Genomic DNA, 18,400 nt, shown 5'->3' with positions numbered 1-18,400 from the left:
CTTGTGATACGGAGCATATTTATTAATCCTAAGCAGTTATATTATTTCCATGCTCAAAGTCGCAATGCTATGTGTATTAAATTCAGTCACACTAATTTACTTATTTTCTAGAAATCTTGTTCTAATATATTACCTTCAATTAATAGTAAATTACAATGGGAATGCCATGAAATTTCTCGTTATGTTGTTATCAGGTCTCACCATTGGCAGAAATTAAAAGGGGCCTCAGAACCACACAAAGGCCCTGTCCCTGCACTGATGGTCCCGGCCGCCCTGTCACCCACCCTGAGGTTGGAGCCACTGCGTGGTCTTTTCTCTGCTCTATCTGTTCCCACAGCAAGGCATCTGCCCTCCGTCTCTAGGCCTCAAACGCTCAGCATGCATCCAGCTCTCACCACACCTGTCCTCATTCTTGACGTCATGACAGCGGGCGACAGCCTCCCAGGCCCATGTTCTCTCCCCTCTGCCCTTCCCCCCTGCTCTGCCCTGCAGGCAGGGTCTTCCCAACACTGGCTCTGGCAGCCCTCACCTGGTGCCAGCAGCGCTGACCCGGGGGTGGCACATGTGCTCTTGGACTCTGGACCGGTCTTCCTCTGTTTCCCTAAAACTCGTCAGCTGTGAAACTCAGTTCATCTAAGACTCAAAGCGACACCCTGATGTGGCCCCAAGCCCGGGGACCTCACCCACCTTCTTTGAGGGTTTCAGCCCCTGGTTCACAGCTATCATGTCCAAAATCACTCTGCAAAGATTCCTGATGGCTTCTATGCACTGTGGATGATTCCTCCAAAATTGAGGACTCTTGAGCCCTCAATCCCTGACCCCCGCCTCGGCCATCTAGTCCCTTGTATTAAATGTAGTCACACATTTCATTTATTTTCCAGAAATCTTGTTCTAATATATTACCTTCGATTAACAGTAAATTACAATGGGAATGCCATGAAATTTCTTGTTATGTTGTTATCAGTTCTCACCATTGGCAGAAATTAAAAGGGGCCTCAGAACCACACAAAGTCATTGTACATTGTAGCCGCACCCTACAATGTGTTTGTTAACTTAATTACATTATTCCAAGTTCATAAACGCAGTGCTTTCTCCCCTGGGACAGTCCCAGCCGCAACTGCCTCCAGCTCCCCTTCCACTCTTTCCTGGGCACTCCTGCAAGGCATCTTGAAAGCGCTGTGCCCACTGTCTGTGCGGCCCTCCCCCGACGGGCCCATGTCTTTGCAAGGCATCTTGAAAGCGCTGTGCCCACTGTCTGTGCGGCCCTCCCCCGACGGGCCCATGTCTTTGCAAGGCATCTTGAAAGCGCTGTGCCCACTGTCTGTGCGGCCCTCCCCCGACGGGTCCATGTCTTACTCATGGGTGGCTGGCTCCCTTCACCCCCTTCCTTGCCCTGAGCTCAGGGGTGGCATCTTTATTCTGCTCCCCCAAGTGCTGCCCACATCAGGAGCAGTGCCTGCTACCCTGGAGGAACCCAGGAATATCTGTTGAATGAGTGAATGAATGCATGGATATGGTACACAAAAACTTCCCAAATTGTTCATACCATGACTAAAATAAATATTAATTTAAAAATAATCTCTATTAAACATAAGGCCAAATTTTGACTGATGGAGAATTTGATGGATTAGAGAGAAGACATGATTTTTATCATTTTGGCTGACAGAGATGAATTCAATCAAACAGACATTTGTTTTTTGAAAAAAAATGAGTAAGGAAAGAGTTCAAAAGGTACTTTTCTTTCATTTTTAATTTAACTGATTAAAATATTGGTTTTCTGGGTGAATGTTTTACAGTGGTTGTGTTATTATTTCTCTTTTCCTGTTAATGTACATACATGTTCTGTTAACCTATCTTGGCTTACTCAGATACGGGTCCCTGTGCACTCCCATGTTAGTCATACACAAATAGATATATACAGTGGCAAGACAGTACCTAATGTTAATACTTGTCAATAAATCATTGCACAATTTTAGTTACAATTAAAGTCTTTCTGTCACGATACACCACATTCATCACTCTCAGTCACAGCTAACTATATCTGAAGTTATCAAGGCAAACTTTTATCAGCAGTTACATAAGCATAAAGTTGCAAATGCAGATATGGTGTGCCCATAGAGTATCAAATTCCTGCACCAACATTTCCTGCATCCCAGCAACAGACACCCAGAAGTTCTGATCGTGGTACAATGGGACAAGAAAATGACATGCATTCGAACCACAGCACAAAACTCTGCAACGGGCTTTTGAAAATGCTAGAGTCTCTCATCTTAGATGCAGCATGAGACAAAGCCTTCTTAGAATCTTAGACGTCTTCTTTGAAATGACTCTAGGTCTTTCTAAATATTTGCGTTGATAGTATAAACGGACCTATGATTAACCATCTTGGGGAGAGATGGCGATTGGGCAATGGGGGCCATGGCTAGCCTTCTTCCCCCAAAACCCAACCCTGGCTTCGTATACAGGCCAGCACTTTAAAAGCGATTGGTATCTGTAGTCACTTTAAAAATAATTCAGCTCACAACAAGGACTCCGTGTTCCTGATGCCTCAACCCCTACCTCTATTTTGGGATGCAAGCCCTGTTATCACTGAACAGAATGACATTCACAGCAGGTACAACTGACACATGGAAATTTGTTGGATCAGTTGCACTAATTGGATATCTGTGCTTGCAAGGATGATGGCACAAGTAGGAGGTGTTTAAACATGTGAGTTCAGAACCCTGTTTATGGACCATTTCCATGTAAATGAGGAGCAATGGCAGTTTAAGTGCAAGGCGCCTGATAATACACCAAAGGCAGCCCCCAGACTGAAGGAATGAAGGCTCGAACAGAAAATCTATGAGGAAAAAAAGAAAACTGTGTTTTTCTCACCTTCCTGCATGTAAGATTTATGCAAGAAACTCCCATTAGCACTAATGAGAGTTATGCATGTAAATCTCCCATGAAATGACAAGGATATGAGCCTCATCCATCACTGTGCAGATATCACAGTTTCTGGGCAGGCTTCTTGCAGGCAGACGGCTGCACTGCGACTGATTTTTCCTGCCCTTCCTTAAAGTGCTGAAACAGCAAGCCTCCTGCAGCGGGCCTGGTGGGAGAGGCTCTGGGAGGGGCGCCCCTGCAGAGCCATGCGGGGGCCAAAACTCCTGTCTGCGAGTGCTTTGAATAATTCATAGAGCATCATCAAAACCACCCACCTGCTCGTGAAACTGTATTAGAAAAATAAAATGAATAACCTCATAGCCTGTGGATGGGATCCTCTTTTGCTCACCCCTCACTCTCATATTTTATTTATTTTTTCTTAAGAGAGTATGCAAAGCATTTTAAATAAGTTCCCAGCAATGAAATGTCCCAATTTCCCTAACCTCTGCGCATGTAGTTGTACTGTGAATGCATCAGAAATTAGACAAATTGCCTTTTTCTCAAACAGGACCTATATTTTTCTGCCTCAGTGCCTTTGCTCAGCTGGTGGAAGATTCTTTCCACACTATTCTCTCAAATTCAATATAACTATTTGGATCTCCAGGCCAACTTTCTTCTTTCCAAGGGCCTGGTGTCCCTATGTTTGCCACCAATGATATGGCTCTATCCCTCCCTCCCCGTGGTCCTCCGTGGGTCTGTCTTAGCGACATCCCCAGGGTGCACATCCTGACCTGCTGCGGGGTCCTTAGCTCCTCCAGGGCCGCTGTCACCTTCTGTATCCTTGGGACCCTTTTCAGATTCAACACATTGACTTGCACATGGTCTCTCGATGAATGTGTGGCGAATATAAACATGAATAATTTATTTTAAAAAGGAATGCACATATGCATGGCACAGCATTCTTAAAGCTTCAAGAGATATACTATGAAAAGCAATTTTTCTCCGCCCAGGCACCTAATTCCTTCCCTCTGAGACAACCTGTCCTGTGGTCTTCCTCTGAAGTCCAATGCACTGACAAGCATCTATGTATACAGATGCTTTTTAAAATACACAAATCATAACATTACATGCATGGTTTTTTCACCCTGTAAATTTTGTTTAATATTATATCTTGGGCTAGGTTTATATAATCTCCTTCATTAAAAAAGCAAATTTATCATGCTCCATTACATGAATACAGCATGATTTATTTCACCAGTCCCCAATGGATGAATATTTGTTTCCAGAATCTTGTTTTATAAACAAGACTTGTAATGAATGCAATAAAAATAGCCAACATTTCTAATACAAAAATGCTTGCTATGTGACAAGTGCCATTTTGGCTCATTCCATCAATTTTTACCACAACTCTCTTAGGTATAAATACTGTGATTATTCCTGGCATACAGAAAAGGAAACCACAGCAGGTAGAGACCAGTAGCTCGTCCAGGGTGAAGCCACACTTGGTTCCTGCAGGTGTGGTCAGAGGTCATGCTCTTGGCTTCTGCACTAGCTGTCTATTTATAAATGCTACTTTGCTCTCCTGTGTGTAAATATTTGTACACTAAATATCTAGAAGTGGAATTACTAGTACAGAGGATACACTCTTTCTGAGCTTCATTGATATTGCTAATTATTTTCTATAACTCATACTCTTCAATACTTTGCTATCAGCCTGCCTGACTACTGTCCACTGAGAGGGAAAGAAAGCCATGACTTAGTGACTCCACTTGGAAGTTATGGTGTCATGAGTTTGAGCAGCTTTTCTCATGTCAAATTCATTTTTATCTCCTCTGAATTGTCTTCCATATCCTTTGCCCATTTTTAGTTAATATTTTTATTTGTTCAATTTAATATGCTAATAAGTCACTAAGTTTACCCATTTATGCTATATTTTAATGAAGTAATTTCTTATTTATTAGTACAATATTAAAACAATACCTGCACTAAAATTTCCACCTTTCTACATTGTCTTGAACGTTCTTTTGACTCAGCAAGATTTATTCATTTCATTTCTGCAGTATCTACGTTTAAGTTTAATGTCTTACATGGGACCTAAATATGCTCTTCATTTCACTTGGCCAGATTCTATTAATTCCCACCCACAAATTTTACACTGGATTTATTTATTTATGAAAGATACCTATGATATTAACACTAACATGATTTTTATCCTGGTCAAATTAGAATTTGTCCACAAGACTAATGAAAGTGATACATCTGAGAATTGCTTCTCCTAATAAAGTGTACTCCCAATGGCCATTTTAGAACCTTCTATGGAATGTGGGTACATGAAAATTCTCCTTCACAAGTGAAAAGAAAGATTATGTATTACTAAACATTAATATTCTCTGGGAGATACATTGTACGAGGCTTAGCATATTGAATAAAGTCACACATTTCTATTTTTGGAAGAAAATTTAAAAGCTCAACACTGATTTTTCACGATAAAAATCTGGCTAACTACATTTAAGAAGGATTATTGATCTAAGCAGACAACGAAGTCTATGTACAACAAGCTTAAATGGAAGATGCTGCTAGTTATTTAAATAGGATATGCTTCTCCAAACATACTAACAATAGTACATTTTTATGAATACGATGGTATATAATCTTTTTAAAATTAGAACTGAAGGAAATAATGTAAACTACTACTAAGGAGAAAATATGAAAACAGTGAACAAAGTATCCAGCTTAAACCACCACAGTACCATTTCCCAGGAAAGCCTGCAGAACACAAATTTCTTTCCAGGTTTCTAGAAGAAAAATTGTCTCCAGGGAACTTGTAAAGGTACCTCCTTCAAGACATGGGGCTGTCCACAATAAACTGTGGAGTGTGTCAGACTTTGGACTGTGAGCTTGTTGGAGGCACAGACCTGGCCTTAATGCAGACAACATGCACCAAGCACCTGCTCCATCCGTGTTACTGCTTCTCATTTTGTGAAGGGGGGATAGAGCCTGATGCAGTCTGATGTTCAAAACCATTAGTACCAGTAATCTGAGGAACCACTTTAGACCACTCCACAGTCTTCCAATCCCTTCTGCCCTGACCAGAAAAAAAATAAAATAAAACTTAAAAAAGAATTCTGATGAGGTCAGAAACTGATACCTCTTCCTGAGATTTATGTGAATTTGTGTAGCTCCAGCAAAATGTCGTGCTTGCTTGACAACTTCAGGCTTAGAAAGTTTCCTACTTCTGTTCCAAGGGGAAATGGGAACAAGGGCACTCAAGCTTAGAAATTCTCTTGTGGAAAATCCATTTGTGTGAAGCTTCCATGGACCTGTGGGGCACCGGACACCGCTGGGACTTCTCAGCTCACGCAGCCCCCAGAAGGAGTTATAAGGCTGTGCCACACACCAGAGGTAGGTGGTCCATGCGCTGACTCCACTAGCTACAGCAAGACTCTCAGCAATGCAAAGAGAAGCTCATCTCTGGCAATCCCCGGCCTCCCATCCTCCTAGGTGGACCCCTGGTGTCTAAATCCCTTGACAATATCTGACTGCCCCTTAGATCTGAATCCCCCTAAGTGGTCCATGGTCCTGAACCACATATCCTATTTTCCAACTTTGCTTCCATCAAGGTGTCCCCTGACTTCAGGTAATTGTCCTCAGTTAGGAGGAAGGAGATGCCATGATTTGCAGTTTCCACCACACTCCGGAATAGGAGGACAGGGATCAGTAGTTTGGCATCCTACTCTCCTATAGGGTGGTGGCCCGTGACTTTGATAATACGAGTCATGAGAAATGCAAATTTCTACTATTTCCTAAACTAAAGTCCAGAAAAATAAAAGCTCAAACAATTTTATTTATTTTTAACTATCCATAATATTTTATAATATCACATTGCAATAAACATTGTTTTAATGAAATCATAACAATTATGATAGAAGCAACACAAATGAATCACTCTGAAAACAATTGAAAAGCATTCTTCCATGAGTTAAGGAGGATCTTGACAAAGCAAGACTCAAAATTATTTAGTTGCTTTCTGGGGAAACATGTATGAGGATGATGACTATAAAGTTATATTAACGGCACTGAGTCATTAAAGCAAAACAATTTGATTTGGCAGCAACCTAGCAGTTCCACAAGTTCTCTGTGTGTATATACACACAGTACATTATCTATGCACATAAGTGATATATATTATACATGGTTATCAGATAGACACAGAATAATAATGTATAATATCTGCATATGGCTTTGTAGAGATAGTAGAGTGAGTTCATAATAGTTAACAACATTGGCTTGGAAGTTAAAATGCCTACATAAATTTGAATCCCATCTGTGTCATTTATTAACTGTGTAATGTTAGACAAATTATTTAACTTCTCTGTACATTAATTTTTTCCTAATATAAATTATGAATATAGATAGATAAATAAATAGACAGATAGACAGACAAGGTTTGGGTCTGTGTCCTCACCCAAATCTCATCTTGAATTGTAGCTCCCATAATTCCCACATGTTGTGGGAGGGACCCAGTGCGAGATAATTGAATCACGGGGAAGGTTTCTCCCATACTGTTCTCATGGTAGTGAATAAGTCTCACGAGATCTGATGGTTTAGAAGAGGTTTCCCCTTCACTTGGCCCTCATTTCTCTCTTGCCTGCCACCAGTTAAGACATGGCTTTCGTCTTCTGCGACGACTGTGAGGCCTACCCAGCCATGTGGAACTGTGAGTCCATTAAACCTCTTTTTCTTCATAAGTTGCCCAGTCCCAGGCATGTCTTTATCAGTATAGTGAAAATAAACTTATGTGTGTGTGTGTGTATACATATATAGTACTGACCTCATAGGGGGTTTTTTTGAGGATGAAATGAGACTTGGTGAGTGGCACTTTTAGAACCAAGCTTGGTACAGACTGGATGCTTAATAAATGGTTAGCAGCTATTATCATCTTTTGTAGTTTACATTAGGTTCATGATATCCATCTCATTTGACCATTTACTTCTGTTTTATAAAAAAAAGGTACAAATTTTTTGTAGAGATTTGCCCAAAAACAAGTGATGGTTGGCAGTTCCAGGACTACCTTATGACATTTGTTCACTGTTTTAAATATATTTCTTTCAAAGGGTCAAAGAATATAGATTTATAGAGTTGGAGCTATTTCAGCAGATTTCTCCTTCTGGACACATGATATGCTTTTCTTTAAAATAGTCACCATTCAAAACACAATTCATGTAGTTTTTTGGGAAACAGATATTGATTTTATTTTAAGGAAAGTCTTTAGCATGGAAATTGGATGCAGAGTGTGATTTTCTCTTTGGGCTCTGGTTCAGGGGAAATTGGATTTCCTAGAGCACCAGCTGCGGAGGCGCCACAGGTGTTCACGGCTCAGCAATCACAGTGGCTAATTGGGACACATGAGGACAGAAAAATGCCCTAAATCTAAATCTTGTTCTATGGCATTTTTATTTCTCCCATAAGATCAAGCCCCAAAGTCCTTCTTAAGTGGAGATGCTAAAGGAAGCTAAGCTGCTGCAGACAGAAAAGATGACACATGGTAGGGGGAGCACTGCAGGGGAGGGAAGAGCTGAGAGTGGCAGAAGGTAGCGGGACTTGGGGTTGTGTGCAACAGCTGCTGCTTTGCCGTGGCGGTGGTGCTAAGGGCCTTTCCATCTGAGTGTTTCTGATTCTGAGTTGTAATCTGAGGGTAGGACTAGCAGAACAATTCCCGGAGTCTACAGTTGGACAAACTGCACAACAGCTACTAAAATTGAATTCAGAAAGTTGAATACAGTAACATCCAACTTTGGGGGTAGAAAGGATGGCAGGCAGATGAGTGAAAGAAAGTAGTCATCAATTTCAAGGACTGAGAGGAGGTATGCAACTTCTTACAGAGGACCATTCTGTTCTACGTTCCATCTGATAGGGTAAGAAGTAGAACTACGTCCCATTCTGTCTCCTGTGGACCACAGAACACAGACGGTACCCATGCTCATTTTACAAACACCAAACCTAAGCCATGGGGAGCTAAGCCCTTTGTCCTAACATGCAGCTATACAAGACAACTGAATAGTATTCCACGTCCATTACTCGATGCTTCCCATCTCTGAGTTTTGTATTTTTCTTCTCTTAAGCCAGCCATTTCCAGATTTATTCATCTAATAAACTAATCTTTAAAGATCCACTTTTGGGGTTATCTCCTCTCCAAAGTCCTCTTTGATTCCTCTGCTCCTAGTTAAGGTCTCTTCTGGGTCTTCCTCAACAGCTTGCACAGACCTCTGTGGATTCATTGAGATGTGACTGAGTACCTAATACGGCCCAGGAAACATGCCCATCTCTGGAACGCACAAAGGAATAAGACATATTTTGCACCAAAGGAAAGACTAGTCCTTTCCATGCCTTATGTTTGTTCAATGTGTGGCGTCTTTGAGGGCAAGGACTGCATCTCATTTATTTTTATACACCCAGACACACAAGAGTTCCTGGCACAAAATAGGTACTCAGCACTGTTGAAAGAATGAGAGAATGATGAAAGAATGATAAATACCCACTTATTACTTAGCACTGGTGACAGAAAAAGGTAGTGGTAAACAGTTTGTTCTTTGAGTGAAACTTCCGTCAGGTCATTTCTAATGCTAATGTTTTAATATTTTTCTTAGAGTTGAATATAGACTTGAATTAAGGACTGAAATTAAAGGCTTCTTGGAGTTTGTGATTTGTGCTAAGTCTAGATCCTCAAATATCATTCCTTCCCACCACACTGTACACTAGCCTTCTTTCCAGGACACACGGGCATGGTTCAGGTGCTGTCTTGGCTACTTATTAATTATATTATCTTAGGTTAGGCACTTAAGCTCTCTGATCTTCCCTTTACTGACCTCTAAAGAGGGAATAATAGTCACACCTCCTTGCAGGAGGAATTTCTTGGTTGCCAGTGCTGGTACTTATGGGGTAGGCCTCTATCAGTGATGAGTTTTATAATCTATTAATGGACACAGTTGGGGTATTAAGCATGTGCTCCAAGCCTCTCTACATTGTTAGTATTCACGGTGGTCTTTGATGATGCCCACCACATCTAAGCATCTAAGCTTGGGTATCTTCTAGTCTCTTGTCATGAGCAATGAACCCATGGACACCAGGGTATCTTCAATCACTGAGATTAGGTGGAACATCCCATGCCATTGTTGAGTTTCTACCTAAGAAATTATTGCTAGAGAACAAAGACTTCAACATTACTGCTAGAGAATTAAGCCTTAAAAACAAAGCTGAGTTTTTAAGAAACTAAACAGACACAGCATCTTCATCTTTGGGGAAGATTTTAGAAAACTTTATATTTGATATTCTTAAGTAATTGCTCATTACTAATCATGCCAGGGTCAGAAAAACTAGGTAAAAATCTGAACTTTTTCTTTCCAAACAGAAATAAGGTCATGGTACATGCTTAAATTGCATATAGAAATTCATTACCAGAAAATATAAGAAACCCTGTTTCTGTCTCATTAAGAAACTTAGCCATATGATCTACAAATTCAGTGCAATCCCTCTCAAAATCTTAAGGTCATTTTTTTTTCAAAAATAAATATATTCCAAGATTCACTTGAAATCTTAAGAGATCCCCAAATAGCCAAAACTATATTGAAAAAGAACATAGTTAGACATTTCATACTTTCTGATTTGAAAACTTACAACAAAGCTACAGTAATCAAAATAGTGTGATACTGGCATAAAGACAGAGAAACAGACCAGTGGAACAGAATAGAGAACCCAGAAATAAACTCTTGCATATATGGTCAAATGATTTTTGACAAGGGTGCCATAACCATTTATTGGAGCAAGGACAGTCTTTTCAACACAGAGAGGATACCCACATGCAAAACAATAAAGTTATAATCTTACCTTAAACCTGTAAAAAGAAAAATTAACTCCAAATGGGTTAGCAACCTAAACACAGAGGCTAAAGCTATAAAACTCTTAGAAGAAAATAGGAAGGATCAGCTTCCTGACATTGGATTTGGCAATGATTGATTGGATATGATACCCAAAGTATAGGTTAAAAAAAAATCTAAATTGGGCAACATCAAAACTTAAAAGAAAACAACAAAATGTTTGTGTGTCAAGGGACACTACCAACAAAGTGAAAGGCAACCCATGAAACAGCAGAAGATATTTGCAAATCATATATATGATAAGGAGCTAATATCTATAATATATAAGAATTCTCACAACTCAAAAACAAATAACTGATTAAGGCAAAGGACTTAGACATTTCTCCAAAGAAGACATGCAAATGTCCCGTAAACACACGGAAAGATGCTCAACATCACTAATAATGAAGGAAATGCAAATCAAAACCAGAATAGGATGCCACTTCACATCCATCAGGATATCTATTATTTTTAAAAAAGAAAACCATAGAAAAGAATAAGTGTTGGCCTGGATATGGAGAAATTGGAACCCTTGTGAACTGTGGTGATAATGCACCACTTTATGGTGCAGCCACTATTGAAAAGAGTGGCATTTCCTGAACAAATTAAAAATACAGTATGATCCACATGATCCAGCAATTCCACTTCCAGGTTGATGCTCAAGAAATGTGAAATCAGGGACTCAGATACATATTTCTACACCCAAGCTAATAGGAGCATAATTCACAGTAGCTGAAAGGTGGAGGCAGCACACGTGTCCACTTTCAGCCTTAGAAAGGAAGGATGTTCTGACCCATTCTACGACATGGCTGGACGTTGAGGGCATTATGCTAAGTGAAAGAGAGCAGTCACAAAAGAACAGATACCGTACAATGCCACTCACATGAGGTAAGTCTAGTGGTCATATTCAGAGACAGAAAGCAGAATGCTGGGACCCAGGGAGTGTGGGGGAGGCCTGGGGAGGTAGTGTTTAATGGAGACAGGGTTTCAGTTAGGGAACAAAAAAGTTCTGAAGACGGCAGGTGGTGGCCATTGCAACACTATGTGAATATACTTGATATCACTAATTACACATTTGAAAACTGTAAAAATGGTAAATTTCATGTTATATGTATTTTACTACAATTATTTTGAAAACAAAAGGCCATAACCTGAAGTTTTTCAAGAAGCATGACTCCCAGAGCCCACAGTGGCAGCAAGGACGTTTGTCAACAGTAACTGACAGAAACCTACAGGAACCCTGGGCAACGCAAAAGAGGCCCTAATTAATGACCTTCTCAATTTCCTCATATATAAAATATCCAAAAATAGAACTAATAATGGACACATGGATCTGATTTTAAAGGGGCTTTGTACAAGGGAGCTTCTCTGTGACTGCTGAAGGGTGAAGCAGGCCTATTAGTATGCTTATAAATTCTTCTTTTGGGTGATGTTGTAACTAGAAAACAGGAGGCTACTTGAGTCTATGTTTACCAAGAGATTACACATTCTGACTTTATACTGAATTGTTTATTAAAAGCAAGAGGTGTTGTATTCTTTATCAAATAAAATGCTGCTTCATTCACAAACCTATATTTATGCTTTTTCAAAGTAACATATTTTAAGGTAAATATGCAAAATACCTGTCTGCATGTAAAGCTTAAAATATTAATACCACATAGAGTTCCTCACCTTTAGGTGGCTCCTCGGATATCCATATGTCTGTGAGACCAACTGGAATCTTTCTTGATGGAATTTTGTTGATAGCTTGAAAGATGCAAACACTTGATTGAATTCAATAACTACATTTTTTTCTTCTTCCACCAGATGTGGCCACTCTAGAGAAGAACAAAAAGGCAGAATAATGAGGCTGATATTCATAGTAAAAGCAAAACCCTACCTGAGGGATGTGATTGTTAGGTCTTTAATGCATCTGCTGCAAGTAGGCAATGAGGCCACGCTGGGTGCACAGACACATGGAGATGATGAGACACACAGAGATGAGATGCATGGGGATGACGACACAAATGGAGATGAGACACATGGAGATGATGGGATGCATGGAGATGAAACACTAGGAGATGAGACACATGGAGATGAGATACACAGAGACCATAAGACACATGGGGATGATGAAGCGCATGGAGATGAAACACTCAGAGATGAGATCATAGAGACGCATGGGGATGATGAGACATGTGGAGACACATGGAGATAATGAGACGCAGAGATGAGATCCATGGGGATGATAAGACACATGGAGATGAGACAGATGGAGATGAAACACAGGTAGATGAGACACATGGAGATGAGACACAAGAGATGATAAGACACATGGAGATGGAACACACAGAGATGATGAGAGATATGGAGATGAGGTGCATGGAGGTGAGAAGCATAAAGATGATGAGACACATGGATATGATGAGATGTATGGAGATGACAAGACACATCATGAGCACATGGAGATGAGATATGTGGAAATGAGATGCATGGAGATGAGACACAAGAGATGATGAGACACATGGAGATGGAATACACAGAGATGATGAGAGATATGGAGATGAGGAGCATGGAGGTGAGAAGCATAAAGATGATGAGACACATGGATATGATGAGATGTATGGAGATGACAAGACACATCATGAGCACATGGAGATGAGATACATGGAAATGAGATGAATGGAGATGAGACACAAGAGATGATGAGATGCATGGAGATAAGATGAGAGGGATGGTGGTGACAACAACCTCGTATCACACCCAATTAATTTCCAATAAATCATTCCTTATAGAAAAACCTTTTAAGAAAATTAATGAAATTATTCTTTGTAATATAAAAATACACCAAACTATATTCTTATAAAACTAAGGGAAAGAGTCATTTTTATGATTGAGTCTACAAAGTATTAAGATTATAAAATGTGTAGAAATAAATTACAGAAGCATACGGGATGTATCTGCACATGTACTTCATAGCTTACATCATCGGCAAGTTGTCATGTGTGTTTGTTTTTTTGTCCTCACTTCAAAGGATAGCAAATAAGTTGTGATTTCCACATAAAAGATTTTACAAGAGCATGTTATTAATTAAAAAGCAAAACAAAATGCAACATCTTGGGTAATAATTTTAAATTTTTTATTTGTTATAGCTATAAAGCAACATCCAAATAGTGTTTAAAATGGGGCTTATGCATAAACCTCTGTGATTAATGTTTATATAGTAGGCACAGTTATTTCCAACACATACTGAGCTATTACTTACTAAATTGACTAAGAAAGGTTGGGATGGTATTCGACATAGTGGTTTTATAAAAATGCAAGTTAATTCTCACCATTTGAAAGACATCAAATAGACAAATTTAAATAAATCTTATAAACAAACCAACATAAAGCAAAACAAGTGATTGAGAAATAGTAGGATTGGACATTAATAATCAAAGCCACTCTAATATATTGCCAGTACTATGCTTAAAACAATCATAATATTTTGCTTTCATAAAACATTATTACGTTAATTTACACAATGACTTACTCTACTGGTAATCCTAAAAATTCATCTCTATCACTTTAAGCTTGTTAGCATGTTCTATAGATTCATCGCGTTGTCCATCGTTGTTTTGGGAACAGTATTTTGCCTATTCTTCAGTGTTCACGGAAGGTAGCAAGGAGGAAGACCTGGAGACCATCAGGCCATTCCTGTGGGAGCAGCCGCAGTCCCAGTGCCTCAACGGCAGATATGACTGACCATTGTCAGGAGAGGGATAGGTTTTTCATTAAAGTGATACGTATCTACAAAATAGAATTTCGTGGACAAAATGAAAGGTTTTATTTGGAGTGTGCTCTGTTCTCCATGCGCACATTCACAAATCACGGAGTCAGAAGTGCCCTTCCCGTTCCCAGGTGAAACAGCAAAGCACCTTCAGCCTCTCATCAGGGATGCTTGTCCAAATATTCCAGTTTGGGTGCTCCTGGCTCCTTTCCTGGGTCCCTCAGGCTCTCCAGGAGTGAGGACACACCCTCACAAACATGAGAACCCCTCTTGGAGGAAGGCGAGTTAGAGTAATTGCTGGAGGTGAGACTACCGTTGTTCCAAGATGCATTCCCGTCTGGGAGTAATTTATGAGATGTAGATTTAAAAGCCACTGACAAATGGACTATAGGCTAAATGCCCTTGCAGGGTATATGATGCTGCTTACTAAATGTGTGTGTGCACATCCATCCATCCATCCATCCATCCATCCATCCATCCATCCATCCATCCATCCATCTACAGTGTGCTTTTAACAACAGGTCCTCACTAGGTAAAGATTCACAGAACAATTAGGTAATGAGTGAGTGAGTCAGTGACCTCCTTTTTTCCCAGTTCTTCAGGTGCAGTAGGAAGGAATATGCACCTACGGTTCTGGCTGCTCACAGTTCCCTGTCACAGATGCTGCTTGTGATCATTGGTAATGGAATTCCCAGGATGAACTCTTAAACGGCATGTTTAGCAGGCAGCTTAGCTGCAAAACAAAAATAACACCAGCCAGGCGGAAGCTCCTTGGGGCTCAGTCACACTCTGTTCTCAGCCAAAGCTTTGCTGGCCTTTCTTCTCATCCACCCTTCCTCTAATCTCCCAAATGAGAATGAGTGGGTTTTTCTTTACGGCATTTGTCATTATCTGGGATTATATCACACAGATTTTGGTTTTAAACTGTTCTGAGGTAACTGTAGATTCACATGCAGCTGGAAGAAAGAATACAAAAGAATACAAAGATCCCATGCAACCGTGTCTCAGTGTCCGCCAATGATAACATTTTGCAGAACCATAGCACATACAGGCAGAACGACATTGATTCGTCCCACCAATGTCGAGATTCCTACTTCTTTTGTGTTCATATATGTGTGTGCAATTTTAGCACCAGTGTAGGTTTCTGTGTCTATGACCACAGTCAACATGCAGATAACTATCACTGAAGTAGCAAGAGTTCCTGTGTCCTTTTATAGCCCCGCCCACATCCTGCCCCTTTCATCACCAAGTCCACCCTCTTCCCTTTCATAGCCACGCCCAGCCTTTTCCTGTTCATCACCACGCCCACTCCCTGCCCTTTCACAGCCACACCCAGCCTCTTCCCGTTCATCACCAAGCGTACTCCTTTCCCTTTCATAGCCACACTCACCCTTTTCCTGTTCAGAGCCACGCCCACTCCCTGCCCTTTCATAGCCACGCCCATCCTTTTCCTTTCATAACCATGACCACCCCATTGTCTTTCATTGCCACGTCCATCCCCCTTCCAATTAATAGCCACGCCCACTCTGCCCTTTCATAGCTACCCCCACCATCTTCATTTTCATAACCAAGTCCAGCCTCTTTCCTTTCAGAGCCACACCCATATCCCTTCCCTTTCAGAGCCAACTCTCCTACCCTGAACTCTTGGCAACCACTCATCAGTGTTTCCTGTCGTTTTGTTATTTCAAGAACGTTCTATAAATGAAGTCATACACTGTGCAAAGCTTGCAGATTGGCTTTTCTTATTCAGCATAATTCTCTGGAGCTTCCATCTGGGTTGTATCAATAGTTTATTCTTTCTAATGGCTGAGTAGTATTCCATGGCATAGCTGTACACAGTTTAACTCTTCATGCTCTGGAGGCCATCTGAGCTATTTCCAGTTTTTGGCTACCATGAATAAAGCTTCTGTAAAGATGTGTGTGCAGGTTTTACTGTGAATGTAGATTTCCATCTCTCTGGGATTAATGCCTGAGAGTGGGATAGCTGGGTCATATGGCAATTACATGGCTAGCTTTAAAAGAAAACGCCAAACTGGTTTGAGTGGCTGTACCATTTCACTTTGCCTCGATCAATGTACCAGTGATTCAGTTTCTCATTGTCTTAGTCAAAATTTGGTGTTGTTTCTGTGTTTTATGTCAGTCATTCTAGGTATGTAGTGACAGCTCATCGTGGTTTTAACTGGCATTTGCCTAATAGTTGATGGAATTAAATATCTTTTCATGTACATTTAAATTTCATCTTTAGTGAACTATCTGCCCATGTCTTTTGCCCATTTTCTTACTACATTGTTTTAAATCATTGAATTTGAGATTTCACTGTATATTCTACATACTAGTTCTTTGATGAATATTTGATTTCTAAGTATTTTTGCTACTTTGTTGCTTGTCTTTTCATTGTCTTAACAGGGTGTTTTGTAGAGCAAAAGTTTTAATTTTAGTGACATCCAATTCATCAATTTTCCCTTGTGGATTATGTGTGTGTATATACCTGTTTATGCATTTATGTTCTGTCTTCCCCCAAGGAAAAGCTACACTCCATTATGGTAGACACTTTGCTATCTAACTTATTTCTAAATCACAAGAGTCTAGAATTGTGCCTGGCACACACTAATGATCAACAAATTCATGTTGAATGAATAAATAAATGAATAAACACTAATTTATTAGGTAAAAACCATTTTAAGTAAGTCTTTCTTCTAATACTGGGGAATGATAACAATAGTAAAAGTGGCATATTAACATTCTGCAAAATGATTTTAAATCCATTATTCTCTTGGTTTTCATCATCCCCTGTGGGGAGGACAGTTCAGGTATGATTCTCTTACTTCAGAGATGAGCCCAGGGATGTGAGGCTCCTTCTCAGTGACATCTGCGTCTTGTTTCCACTCTAGTATGTTTCTGCCCAGGATTCCCTCAATATTTAGAAGTGATTGAGGATGATTAAAGAAAGAGTTCATTCATATGGGGGCAACAAAACTATAGATCTTACTACCTTCAAGTGAAATATGAATTGAAACCATACCTAAGTGTGATTGCAGTTTATATAAACTCAAGGACAATTGGGTCATGTCTGCTGTTTGAGAGAAGGAAGAATTCACTCAAGTCTTATAGACACAGTGGTCTTGTTATTCCTCGAAAGGTCTGTGTGTCACCCACACTGGCGGGAACTGAATGGCCGTTCCCATTTCTCTGAACAAAGGGTGCCTGGCTGAGTGGGCCTGCAGCGGCCATAGCATCCCCGCTTCTTACTCTGGGTGAGGGCATCAACGGGGTCGCAACTGCTTTTCGCAGGATTGTTTTATTATTTCCAGTGACTTTCCATGAAAGCACATGCCATCTTGTCCCATGCAACACAAAACATGCAGGACACCGCAGTAAGCACCCAACAGTCTCATAGCACTGCATTAAGCACCCGACAGTCTCACGGCACCGCAGTAAGCACCCAACGGTCTCACGGCACCGCAGTAAGCACCCGATGGTCTCACGGCACCGCAGTAAGCACCCGACGGTCTCACGGCACCGCAGTAAGCACCCGGCGGTCTCAGGGCACCATAGTGAGCACCCAGCGGTCTCACGGCACCGCAGGAAGCACCCAATGGTCTCACTTTCCGTTTGTGTTGATGAGCAGAGCCCCCTGGAACCAGGTGCATTGCTCAGTGCTGGCGGCATTTCATCCCCGCTGAGGGTGGACATGCATGCTGTGAGTTCTCCACACAGTCCCTGCCAAAGGCCTTGTACCAAAGCACGAAGCGATGCAGGACTGCAGTTCGGCAGGGGGCACGTAATGCATGGGTGACATTTCTATGAAAAATTTATATCTGAAAGTCCTTAATTATGTCTGCGTCGTAGGCTCTTCACCTTTCAGAATCAT

General features: G+C 40.7%; 1 protein-coding gene across 13 annotated transcripts in view; it reads right to left on the bottom strand.

Moving 5' to 3' along the window:
* Positions 1-18,400, bottom strand: part of MYT1L (myelin transcription factor 1 like) — a 545,798-nt gene that overhangs the window by 250,686 nt on the left and 276,712 nt on the right. For all 13 annotated transcript variants that reach the window (XM_054475542.2, XM_054475556.2, XM_063649009.1 and 10 more), the window contains one exon: positions 12,450-12,595. The gene's annotated coding sequence lies outside the window, so the exon portion shown is untranslated. The remainder of the gene's footprint in view (positions 1-12,449; positions 12,596-18,400) is intronic.

The sequence above is a fragment of the Pongo pygmaeus genome, chromosome 12 (genome assembly GCF_028885625.2).
Source record: "Pongo pygmaeus isolate AG05252 chromosome 12, NHGRI_mPonPyg2-v2.0_pri, whole genome shotgun sequence".
In the NCBI taxonomy this organism is placed as follows: Eukaryota; Metazoa; Chordata; class Mammalia; order Primates; family Hominidae; genus Pongo; species Pongo pygmaeus.
Note: the sequence above shows the minus strand (reverse complement) of the source record. Positions and strands in the feature narration are given on the sequence as shown.